General features: G+C 41.9%; 1 protein-coding gene across 11 annotated transcripts in view; it reads right to left on the bottom strand.

Annotated features, from left to right (window-relative positions):
• Window positions 1–13,686, bottom strand: part of LOC122551006 (membrane-associated phosphatidylinositol transfer protein 2) — a 475,269-nt gene that overhangs the window by 106,251 nt on the left and 355,332 nt on the right. The window lies entirely within an intron of this gene.

Genomic DNA, 13,686 nt, shown 5'->3' on the forward strand with positions numbered 1-13,686 from the left:
GTAAAATTATATTACAAACATTTGCGGGTTTGATGGAAAAATGCGACAATTATTCTATACATTTAAATCCTAAGATAAGTATTATAGTTGTTCAGTTACATTAAGCATAAATGAAGAATAGTTAGATTGTTCAGTTTATGATAGTAACCCACGTTTAGTTCCTCATAAATTGTTAGTATGGTGAAAGATTTATGGCATTATGTACTAAAGCAAAGGTCACAGATGCTCCTGCACATAAACAAGCAATTTTATTTGGTACCTTGCTGTTATAATTAGTTCATTTGCTGTAACGGCTGTTGCATGTTTAGTTTAACAAGTTTGGATGTGTAATTTGAATACCCAGATGTATTGCAAGTATTTTAGAAAGCTGATCTTGCTGCTCGGGTGGCTCGAGATTATGTGCTGGTTCAGGTATCCATGAGTTTCCTGTCGAATCGAGATATTTGGATAATGTGTTGATTATCCAAATATCGCGTGCTAGATGAAAATATACAGTATTCTGTTGTTGTGGTAACGATCAGCTAGAAGAAAATGGTGCCGCCCTTGTAATCACACCCAGTGTAGCTGGAAAACAGTCAGATATCAAACAGGAGAACTGACTCACTCACAAGAAAAGTCCCCTAAGAAGCTATGCCCCTGTGTCCCAACTACATTGTCCATATAAGTTTAGGACTGATTCAGAAGTTCACAGAAACAAATAGGCCAATAGCTCTATACAGTTGGCAAAAAAAAAATCAAACTTGAACCACATTACCTTTTTTTATTGCTTACCTTTCTAAAATGAGCTCCAGGGTTAATGGCACTTTTCCTGTTTTTTCTACAGTATACAAGTTATAAAATAATTCAATCAAAAAAGATCTAAAAGATGACATCAAATCTTAAAGGAAAGAATGCTCAACTCTCATTCAGAAAGTCAAGAGTTCAGTTCCTGCAACTTTTAGGCTCTTGAATGTAAATTTCTTTCACCACTTGAATTCCAACAGTTTTCCATCAGATGACAAGGCAGCAGGGAGTGGCAATAAACAGTCTGTTGTGGCTCTCGTAATGGAAGAATTATAATACTTGGTGAGGACAAATATAGGTCCCTTGCAGTCAGAAACAGGGGAATTTATAATGGGGAACAAAGAGATGGCTGACCAACGAAATACCTTTGCTGATTTTGTGTTCACAAAGTAGGATACAAATCACATACCAGCAATGTTGCGGGACATAGGGTTTAGTGACAGGGAGGAACTGATGGAAATCCATTTTGTAGGAAAATGGTGTTGAGGAAATTGATAGGATCGAAGGCAACTAAATCCTCAGGCTCTGATAACTTACATCCCAGAGACCTTAAAAAATTGCCCTCTGAAATAACGATTGTAGTGACAGTGTTAGGACCCAGCTATTGTTAGTGATTTAAATGTTAATGATTTAAATGAGGCAATCAAGTGTAATACCACAACAACCAAAGAGGATTGATGAGTGCAATGTGGTACATGTGATCTATTGGACTTCAGTAAGGTGAATTTTCCTGCTCCTCGGATGCTGCCTGAACTGCTGTGCTTTTCCAGCACCACTCTAATCCAGACTTCAGTAAGGTATTCGACAAGGTTCACAAGGTTAGATCTCATGGAATACAGGGAGAACTAGCCATATGGATACACAACTGGCTCAAAGGCAGAAGACAGAGGTTGGTGATGGAGGGTTGTTTTTCAGACTGGAGGCCTGTGACCAGTGGAGTGCCACAAGGATCAGTGTGGGTACTCTATTTTTTGTCATTTACATAAATGATTTGGATGCGAGCATAAGAGGTACAAAGTTAGTAAGTTTACAGATGACACCAAAATTGGAGGTGCAGTGGACAGCGAAGAAGGTTACCTCAGATTATAACAGGATCTTGATCAGATGGGCCAATGGGCTGAGGAGTGGCAGATGGAGTTTAAATCAGTTAAATGTGAGGTGCTGCAATTTCGGGAAAGCAAATCTTAGCAGGACTTATACACTTAATGGTAAAGTCCAAGTGAGTATTGCTGAACAAAGACACCCTGGAGTGCAGGTTCATAGCTCTTTGAAAGTAGAGTCGCAGGTAGATTGGATAGTGAAGAAGGCATTTGGTATGCCTTCCTTTATAGGTCAGAGTACTGAGTGCAAGAGTTGGGAGATCATGTTGCAGCTCTACAGGACATTGGTTAGGCCACTGTTGGAATATTGCACGCAATTCTGGTCTCCAGAAGAACGTTGTGAAAATTGAAAGGGTTCAGAAAAGATTTACAAGGATGTTGCCAGGGTTGGAGGATTTGAGCTATAGGGAGAGGTTGACTAGGCTGTTTTCTCTGGAGCATTGGAGGTTGAGGGTGACCTTATAGAGCTTTATAAAACCATGAGGGGCACGATTAAGATGAATCGACAAAGTCTTTTTCCTGGGGTGGGGTAGTCCAGAACTAGAGGGAATAGGTTTAGGGTGAGAGGGGAAAAATATAAGAGAGACCTAAGGGGCAGCTTTTTCATGCAGAGGGTGGTACGTGTAGGGAGTGAGCTGCCAGAGGAAGTGTTGAGCCTAGTACAAGTGCAACATTTAAAAAGGCATCTTGGAAGGGTATATGGATAAGAAGGGTTTGAAGGGATATGGGCCGGGTGCTGGCAAGTGGGACTAGATTTGGTTGAGATATCTGGCCGGCATGGACGAGTTGGACCGAAGGATCTATTTCTGTGCTGTACATCTCTATGACTCTATTTGCAGATTCACAAAGGTGAATGGGTGGGATAGTGAACTGTGAGGAGGATGCAGTGAAGCTTGAATGTGATTTGGGCTAGCTGACTGAATAGGCAAATGCATAGCAGATGTGGCTTAATATGTGGATAAATATGAGACTACCTACTTTGATAGCAAAAACAGGAGGCAAATTAATACGTGAATATAAATTGAGAAAGGAAAATTAACATGAGACTTGGGTGTCCCGAGACACCAATCACTGAAGACAAGCACGCAGGTGCGGCAGGCAAATAGTATAATGGTCTTCATAGTGACAGGATGCAAGTACAGGAGCAAAGATCTCTTGTTGTAATTGTTTAGGACATTGTGAAAACAAACCTGGAATACAGTGTGCAGTTTTGGTTTCTTTATTTGAGGAAGGATGTTCTTGTTCTAGGGAGTGCAGCAAAGGTTTATTAGACTCAGTCCTGGGATGGCAGCACTGACATGTGAGGAGAGATTGAATCGATTAGGATTATATTCACTAGACTTCAGAAGAATGATGGGCAATCTATAAAAACCTATAAAATTCTAACAGGACTCAACAGCATAGAAGCAAGAGGATTCCTGAAGGCAGAGAGAATCTAGAGCTAGGGGGTCACAGTCTAAGGAATTTGAATTTAATAAAAATCTGGCATTAGGGTTCCATAATGACCATGTTTCTAGAGTTGATTGTTGGAAAACCCATCTGATTTACTCATGTCCTAAAGAGATGGAAACTGCCACAGATCGGCATCTTGGCTCAGTGGGTAGCAGTACTGCCTCACAGCGCCAGGCACCCTGGTTCGATTCCCGTCTCGGGTGACACACTGTGTGGAGTTTGCACATTTGCCCCATGTCTGTGTGGGTTTCCTCCCAGTCCAAAGATGTGCAGGTTATGTGAATTGGCCCTGCTAAATTACCCATAGTGTTCAGGGATGTGTAGGTCACGTGCATTAGTGAGGGGTAAATGTAGGGGAATGGGTCTGGGTGGGTTACTCTTCAGAGGTTTGGTGTAGACTTGTTGGGCTGAATGGACTGTTTCCGCACTGTAGGGATTCTATAATTCTTACCTGGTCTGACCTATATGTGACTCCAGAGCCACAGCACCATTCTAAACTGTTTTCTGGACAATTAGGGAAGGGAAATAAATGCTGGCCAAGCCAGCGATGTTCTCGTCCCGTGAATGAATAAAATAAAAAATGTGTTGAATTCAAATTTTGCCATTTGCCATGGCAAGATTCAAATCCAGGTTCCCAGAACATTACTTGTGTCTCTGATTTGACAGTTTAGCAATAATACCACAAGGCCATTGCCACCTCATCAAAGCTTATACTCAAACCAAGCTAAGGAAGAAGCTGAGAAACACACATAGAGACTAGGTATAAGGCTCAATATATCTATCCAGCAATCAATAAGCCTCACAAAATGCTGGACCAGGCCTGGACAGCAGAATACACTTCAGAGGCAGTCACAGGCAAACTCTACAGCATTCAGATTAGACTCCATGTCGAGTTATGGATCCAAATGAATTCTACTTTTCCAGCTTTTGAGATGGGATAGTTGATGGTGTAAAGATGTACAAGCTGGTTGAGACAATAATTACTCTGAATGAAGTGCAAGACTAACACCTCTGGACTGAATTTCAAATTGTGGGGTAAAAGGCAAATTTAGGACTGGACGTCAGAAAGTTTTCTTTGATTAATAATCAATAAATCTGAAGGTCTCCCAAGGAACATATGATAGTAAACTACTCATTTTGTAAACTGATGACCAACAGGGTACATTCAAAGGTTTAAGGTTGCTAATTTTTGGTGGGCACATTACCGGAGAGTCAACCAGGTAGAATTTGTCCACTGTTTGCAGATATTAGTGTATTTATCTTGTCTCAATATTTTAGCAGCTCTGGGAGTAATGGAACATAATTATAGCACAGTACACAAAATGCACAATTTTTCAACTAGATGCTGCACTTAAAAGGAAATATTTTGTGAAATCCTGTTGTGCAAACAATGAAGGTGTGTGCCAGAATCTGCCAAGGACAAAATCAATTGAGAATGTCACAGTGGCAATAAGTGAGTGAAGATAAGAACATAGTATCAATTATGGACTATTTAGCCTCTCAAGTCCACTCCAATTTTCATTTCAATCATGGGAATAGGAGTAGGCCATTCAGCCCTTTGAGCCTGTTTCACCATTCAATTAGATCACCCCGATTTGTGGTCTAACTCCATATACCTGCCCTTGGCCCAAATCCCTTACTACCTTTTTAAACAAAAAGTATTTACCTCAGATTTAAAATTAGCACCAGATCCAGCATACACTGTTTGTGTATAGGAATGCTTCCTAACATCTTGCTATTCTGTAGCTCAATGTGTAAATTGTCTACCAATCTAGTGTTTAGGCAATAAATGTTTCAATCTGTTGGTTACAGTAAACATCTTAAAATATCAAACCTTGTCATGTCATTCATTTCATTAGCAACTTTTTTTTAACAAGTTATTAGTCCCCAAGGAGATTGTAACACAACTTCAGTCTTGAAGTGATATACAGTATTTCAGAATGGTGAGTGGCTTGGAGAGGAACTTGCAGGCAGTGATGTTCCCATGTATCTGCTGCCCATGTGCTTCTAGATGATAGAGATCGCGGGTTTGGAATAAGCTGTTGAAAAAGCTGTGGCAAGATACAGAGTGTAGCAGCAGCACCAACAGAATTCAATTTAAAATGGAGCTCGCAACCCCTTCCCTGCTATTTGGTTAAACTGAATCCAGAGATACAAGCCACGATGGACAGTTCGACCCACATGCAGGCCTCACCTACATTTGTCCTTCACAAAAAACATGTTTTTTTTGGCTGCTTCTGGCCTGGACTTTGCTGCTGATTCCGTAATGTATGCTTTTACCATCTTTCAACTAATATCCTCTTTGCTGGTTTCACATCCTCCAAGCCATTCCCAATCCTGACTTGGAAATATATTGCTATTCCTTCAGCATTGCTGTGTCAAAATCCTGGAATTTTCTCCCCAAGGCCATTGTGGTCAGCACATAGACTGCAGCGGTTCAAGAAGGCAGCTCACCACTACCTTCTCAAGGCCAACTTGGGGTGGGCATTACATGCTGGCCGAGCCAAAGATGCCTACATCTTATGAACAAATATATTTGAAAACACTCTGATTCATCGTCAAGCAGTAACAAGCAGTAACACAGCATCACAGAGGTGGCTTTGGTGTCAGTGTGGGAAAATGGAAACCTGGGGACTGGAGAGGCACGTTTGCAAACAGTAACAATTTTAAGGGAAATGGTATATTTGACTGTTTTGCTGCAGTACAATAGTCTAATTCACCCAACACAATTTCCAGGAAATGATAATCGTTAACTTAAATTTTTGAAGGAGAGGGGAATAATTTGAATAAAAAACCAGAAGAACTGCAATGCTGTAAATCAGAAACAAAAACAGAAAAAAGCTCAGCAAGTCTGACAGGATCTGTGAAGAGAAATCAGAGTTGAAGTTTCAAGGTCTGGTGACCCTTCCTCAGACCTGAAACATTAACTCTGATTTCTCCTCGCAGATGCTACCAGACCTGCTGAGCTATTCCAACAATTTCTATTTCTGTTTCTGGAATAAGTTATAAATTCATTTGAGTAAAGACAGGAGGAACCTCAAGTGGTCCATAAACACTGGCATGACTGCATTGACCAAATGATCTGTTTCTGTACCATACATGGAGAAAGTGAGGACTGCAGATGCTGGAGATCAGAGTTAAGAGTGTAGTGCTGGAAAAGCACAGCAAGTCAGGCAGCATCTGAGGAGCAGGAGAGTCGACATTTTTTGCCCTCATTTCTGATGAAGGGCTTATGCCCAAAATGTCGAGTCTCCTGCTCCTCGGAAGCTGCCTGACCTGCTGTGCTTTTCCAGCACCAGACTCTCGACTGTGTGTCATATATGCTATGCAATCCTAACTTAGAATGTATCTATTTGGTGATAGGCACCAGGAGATAGGCAAAAGTATTTCAAACTACTCAGTGTGCATGTAGATGCAGCTCACAACAGAGAAAGATATAGTTCAAATAGTCAGCTCTTTCAAAGTGAAGCTAATTCGTTCCACTTCCCAATTGCATCCACATAGCCATGCAAAATGTTCCTGACAAATACCTATCCAATTCTGTCAACTAAATCTGCTTTCTTCATCTTTTTAGGCAGCACATTCCAGATCACAACAGAATGCAGAAAAATAAATTCTTCTTATCTTCTACCTGCTGTAGGGGGGATTGATAGATGAAGCAATAGATATGATTTGGGGCTGGATTAAATTTTTTTCCTTGAAAATTGCTTGTGTCAAGCATTGCAAATTCCCATTCACTATGAGGTGCCATGTTACTGATCAGGACAATAGTCAAAAAAAGGATCTGAGAATATTTTGAGCAATTTCATCAGTTTGCCTGCATCTTTTAAATCTGCTTTACTTGCTCTGTGTTTATTTCATATTAGATATTTTCAGATATATTTAATTGTTAGTCATTGAAAATTTAACATCTGTTTCTTCTGCTGTCAAGTCATTTATAGCCTACATTTTGATTTGTGATTTGTCATGGTTTAAAACAACATGAGCCAATTGTGTGAAGTCTGATGTGAAAGTCAGTTGTAGAAAATTGCAATTCCAAATGTGATAGAGAAACCATTGCATTAGATACACAACATTATAAAGACAGGCATTATCGTCTGACTGGCAGTTAGCTCAAAGCAATCATGAATCATCAACAACAACCTGCAATTACGTAACTCCTTTAACAGTAAAACAGCCAGTTTTAAGGAGTGTCTCAAGGGTGCAGAGAGAACTGGAGAGCTGAAAAACAGCACCAGGATAGATTTTCAAATCCTGACGCATTCTGCAATAGCTTTTCAACATTCTGGCAAGAAACTAAGAGTGCACAAGTCAGATTAAATTTTAGATCAAGTGAATAGGGCGTAGGAGGTTGAAGGAGTTATCTTATAGAATCACAGAATCACTACAGTGTGGAAGCAGGCGATTTAGCCCATCAAATCCACACTGAACCTCCGAAGACCATCCCACCCAGACCAACCATCCCACCCAATCCCTGTAATCCTGCTTTTCCCATCAACCTGGATGCATCCCTGGACACTATTGGCAATTTAGTATGGCCAATCCACCTAACCTGCACATCTCTGGACTAGGGGAAGAAACCGGAGGAAATCCATGCAGACACGGGGAGAAACGTGGAAATTTCACACAGACAGTCACCCAAGGCTGGAATCGAACCCAGGCCCCTGGAATTATGAGGTAGTAACCACTGAATTATTGTGCTGCCCAGAGAGCTTTATAAAATAATGAAGGGCACAGATGAGGTGAATAGCAAACGTCTTCTCCCCAGGATAGGGGAATTCAAAACTAAAGAGCATAATTTTAAGGTGAGAGGAGAAAGATTTAAAAACTACCTGAGGAGCAACCTTTTCAGAGGGCAGTTTGTATTTGGAATGAACTGTTAGAGGAAATGGTAGATGCAAGGACATTTACAACATTTTAAATATATTTAGTCGGGTATGTGATTAGGACAGGTGTCGAAAGATATGGGTCAATCACAGGCAATTCGGGGTATTTAGTTTCTGAAATCTGGTCAGCATGGACGAGTTGGACAGAAGGGTTTGATTTTGTGCTGGATGACTTTATCATTCTACTTGCTGGATACAATGAAGTCCAAGATCCATTCTGATTTAAACAACGAAAAATAAGAAAGAAAGTAAGAAACTTCAGTGAACAAAATTCGTTATATGCTTCAGTATCAATACTGCAATGAGCCTCTTTAAATATTCAGTAGATGTGGTTTTTAATTATATTGCTGGAAAAGCGCAGCAGGTCCGCAGCATCCAAGGAGAAGGAGAATCGACGTTTCGGGAATGAGGAGGGTGTGCCAAACAGGCTAAGATAAAAGGTAGGGAGGAGGGACTTGGGGGAAGGGCGTTGGGAATGCGATAGGTGGAAGGAGGTTAAGGTGAGGGTGATAGGCTGGAGAGGGGGAGGGAGCGGAGAGGTCGGGAAGAAGATTGCAGGTCAAGAAGGTGGTGCTGAGTCTGAGGGTTGGGACTGAGATAAGGTGGGGAGAGGGGAAATGAGAAAGCTGGAGAAATCTGCATTTATCCCTTGTGGTTGGAAGGTTCCTAGGCGGAAGATGAGGTGTTCTTCCTCCAGGCATCGTGTTGCCATGGTCTGGTGATGGAGGAGGCCAAGGACTTCCAATTCTTTCGCCCCCGCTGCATCTGGTCACAGGAGGACCAATACCAATACTGAACAACCCAGATGGCCTCCTTCTTCAAAGACCGCAATTTCTACTCAGACGTGGTCGACGATGCTCTCCACCGCAACTCCTCCACTTCCTGCTCCTCCGCCCTTGAGCCCAGCCCCTCCAATCGCCACCAGGACAGAACTCCACTGGTCCTCACCTACCCCAATGGGGTTCTGTCCTGGTGGCAATTGAAGGGGCGGGGCTCAAGGACGGAGGAGCGGGAAGTGGAGGAGATGCGGTGGAGGGCATCGTCGACCACATCGGAGGGGAAATTGCGGTCTTTGAAGAAGGAGGCCATCTGGGTTGTTCGGTATTGGAATTGGTCCTTCTGGGAGCAGATGCGGCGAAGGCAAAGGAATTGGGAATATTGGATGGCGTTTTTACAGGGGGCAGGGTGGGAAGAGTTGTAATCTAGGTAGCTGTGGGAGTCAGTCAGTTTACAATAAACGTCCGTGTTGAGTTTCATTTCTTTCATGTGTAAATCACAAAACCTTTTTTTAAAAGTTGCATTCTCAGGTTAGCTGTTAACAATGGTGATAGCTAGACAATATGTTGAAGGTGTTAGCCCCCTGTGTTCTCTGTCTATCACTGTATTCTAACAGACAATCAGTGTTTCAATGTATAATTTCAGTTACATCATACTGTAAATTTTTGCTATAAATTCTGTGTTACGATTGAGCCCCCCACAATCACCTGATGAAGGAGCGTCGCTCCGAAAGCTAGTGTGCTTCCAATTAAACCTGTTGGACTATAACCTGGTGTTGTGTGATTTTTAATTTTGTGCACCCCAGTCCAACACCGGTATCTCCAAATCATGGTAAATATAGTATTACACATTGGTAAGTATACAGTGCATGAAAAGTTACAGTTTAATTTTCCCAATAAATGGCAAGTTTAATTTAATACGGATAATTTTCCCAATACATGGCAAGTTTATTTTAGTACGGATAATTTTCACAATAAATGGCAAGTTTATTTTAGTACAGATAATTTTCCCAAGTTTGTTTTATTACGGACTCAAAGCAGAGCACAGCGAGATGGGGAGGGAGTGATTTGGTTTTCCTTCACTGTTACAGTTCTTGACTGAGCAGCCCTGTCCATTTCAGAAGGCATAAGGAGCCAGTTTGAATGACAAAGTTTATTCACGCAGCAAAAAGACGTCAGCACCACATTTCTAATAGTTTCTATAAATAAACTGCATTGCAAGTAACAGATGGCGTCAATATCACAAATCTACTTGGAGCCTTTCAGCAACGGTGTATCTCACGCTGACTGAAATCATTCCGGGATATTGGCAATCACAGCTCAATGCAGAGTGAAGGATCCATTTATCTTCAGAATATACTGAATTTGATTATACAGGTTGTGATACAGGTTGCTTATAGTGCATATTTCAATTATTAAAGATTAAAATTGAAGGAAAATATTTACATTTCTGTAAGGCCTGCTTTTCTGTGATTAGAAGCAGAATTGCTCATATCCTGATACCTCGTTTTATGCTAGCTCTGGTTAAGGCAGTTATGTAACAAACACAGGGAATGACAACAACAAACAAAACCTTTGAAAAAAAAATGCTGTCTAAAGAGAATACATCTACTGCAGATTGTTTTGTCCAAATTTAAGGTTTTTGAAATGCAAAATGAATGTAAATGGAGCATCAGAATACTGCGCCAAAAAGTGTTTGATAATTTGCTACATCAACTGCTACCACACCAAATAAAGTTAAAAATCACACATCAGGTTATACTCCAGCAGCCATCAACAGGACAACCATTACAGCAAATCCAAAGCCTCCAGAAAGAGTTCAGAAAAGCCTATGCTCGACTCTCCTGCTGCTCGAATGCTGCCTGACCGGCTGTGCTTTTCCAGCACCACACTTTTTGACTCTGATCTCCAGTATCTGCAGTCCTCACTTTCTCCCTTATTTCAAAGTATAACCTGGTGTTGTGTGATTTTTAACTTTGTCCACCCAGTCCAACACCAGCACCTCCACATCACGCACACCAAATAAAGCCACATAGTGTATGGAACAGATAGGAAATTGGTTAGCTAACAGAAAGCAGGGAATAGACATAAATGGATAATTTGAGGTGGCAAGGTGTAACCAGTGGAGTGCCACAGGGATGACTGCTATGGCCTCAATTATTTATAATTAATACAAATGATTTTGATGTAAGGACTAAATGTACAGTTACTAAATTTGGTGATGACACAAAGATAGAAGAATAAGTCGTGAAGAGGACAATAGGGAGTTGCAAAGGTATACACATACTGTAGGTTAAGTGAGTAAGTAAAAATTTGGCAAATGTGGGAAAACGTGCAGTCTTCCACTTTGCCACAAAGGACAGAAAGATAGTATATTATCTAAATGTAGTATAGAATGACCCAAGTGTCCGAGCAGATGAATCACACAACATTGTATGCAGGTGCAGAAAATGATTAGGAAGGCAAATGGAATAATATTGTTTATTGCAAGTGGAATGTGAAAAGTGGGGAAGTTTTGTTATAGCTGAAAATGTGTTGCTGGAAAAGCGCAGGTCAGGCAGCAACCAGGGAACAGGAGAATCGACGTTTCGGGCATAAGCCCTTCTTCAGGAATCAGCCCAAAACGTTGATTCTCCTGTTCCCTGGATGCTGCCTGACCTGCTGCGCTTTTCCAGCAACACATTTTCAGCTCTGATCTCCAGCATCTGCAGTCCTCACTTTCTCCTCAAAATTTTGTTATAGTTGTACAGGGCATTGATGAGATCACATCTGGAGTATTACAAACATACTTTGTCTCCCTCTGTGACATAATCATATTAGAGTCAGTTCAGAGAGGGATCACTCCACTGATTCCTGGAATGAAGAGTTTATCTAGTAAGGAAAGATTGAACAGATTGGACCTACATCCATTAGAGTTGTGAAAAACGAGAGGTGATCTTACTGAAGCACAGAAGCTCCTGAGGGAACCTGAGAGGTTGTTTTCCCTGATGAGAGAGTCTAGAACCTGGGGACAGAGTTTAAAAAAACAGGAGTCTTTAATTTAAGACAGGGAAGAGGAGATTCTTTTTTCGTGAAGAGGAACATTAGTCTCTGGAAACCTCTTGCCCTGAGAACAGTGGAGGCTGACTTTGAACATTTTTAAGACTGAGTTAGACAGATTCTTAACTAGCAAGAATATCAGGATAGGCAGGAAACAATCAAATCAGCCATGATCTCAGCAAACAGTGGAGTAGGCTTTATGGGCTGACTCCCACGCCTAACTTGCTTGGGCCCAGGTGTCTGGCACAGAGCCTGTCCCTGTTGCACAGAAGGGTAGCAGGGAAAGGAGGAGAGTGTTAGTCATTGGGGACTCAATAGTTAGAGGCTCAGATAGAAAGTTTGTTGGGAACGAACGAGACTCACGGTTGGTGTGTTGTCTCGCAGGTGCCAGTGTCTGTGATGTCTCGGATCATAACTTTGGGATCCTGAAGGGAGAGAGTGACCAGCCTCAAGTCATGGTCCATATAGGTACCAACGACATAGGTAGAAAGAGGGATAGGGATGTAAGGCAGGATTTCAGGGAGCTAGGGTGGACGCTGAGAGCTAGAACAAACAGAGTTGTTACCTCTGGCTTGTTTCCCGTGTCACATGATATGCCATGTGATAGCGAGGCAAAGAATAGGGAGAGATATCAGCTGAACATGTGTCTGCAAGGATGGTGCAGGAAGGAGGGTTTCAGGCTAATGGATAATTGGGGCTCCTTCTGGGGAAAGTGGGACCTCTACAAACAGGTCCTCACTTGAACCAAAGGGGCACTAATATCCTGGGTGGGAAACTTTCTGGTGCTAATCAGGGGAATGGGAACTGGAATTGTAGTTGAAGTGCAAAGGGGAATGAGAGTAGGGAGGACAGGGACAGGATTTCAAGTTCACAGGTATGTGCTGGCAGACAGCAAGCTAGTTTGAAGTGTGTCTATTTCAATGCCAGATATATCCAAAATAAGGTAGGTGAGCTTGCAGCATGAATAGGTACCCGGGACTTCAATGTTGTGGCCATTTCGGAGACATGGATAAAGCAGGGTGAGGAATGGATGTTGCAGGTTCCAGGGTATAGATATTTCATTCAGAACAAGCAAGGTGGTAAAAGAAAGGGAGGTGTGGCCTTGTTAGTCAAGGATAGTATAACAGTGGCTGAAACAACTTTTGACGAGGACTCGTCTACTGAAGTAGTGTGGGCTGAGGTTAGAAACAGGTGAGGAGAGGTCACACTGCATGGAGTTTTTTATAGGCCTCCGCAGAGTTCCAGGGAAGTGGAAGAGAGGATTGGCAAAATTATTCTGGACAGGAGTGAAATGAACAGGGTAGTCATTATGGGGGACTTTAACTTCCCCAACATTGACTGGAAATGCTAGAACTCTAGTACGTCAAATGGATCAGTTTTTGTCCAATGTGTTTCCTGACACAGTATGTCGAAGGGCGGACAAGAGAGGAGGGCACACTGGATCTGGCGCTGGGTAATGAACCAGGCCAGGTGTTTGATTTAGTTGTAGGTGAGCACTTTGGAGAGAGTGACCATAATTCAGTTACGTTTAGCTTAGCGATGGAAAGGGATAGGTACATGCCACAGGTCAAGAGTTACCGATGGGGCAAGGGCAATTATAATGCGATTAGGCAAGAATTAGGATGCATAGAATGGGTAGCAAAATGCGGG

This window comes from Chiloscyllium plagiosum, chromosome 6 (genome assembly GCF_004010195.1).
Source record: "Chiloscyllium plagiosum isolate BGI_BamShark_2017 chromosome 6, ASM401019v2, whole genome shotgun sequence".
In the NCBI taxonomy this organism is placed as follows: domain Eukaryota; kingdom Metazoa; phylum Chordata; class Chondrichthyes; order Orectolobiformes; family Hemiscylliidae; genus Chiloscyllium; species Chiloscyllium plagiosum.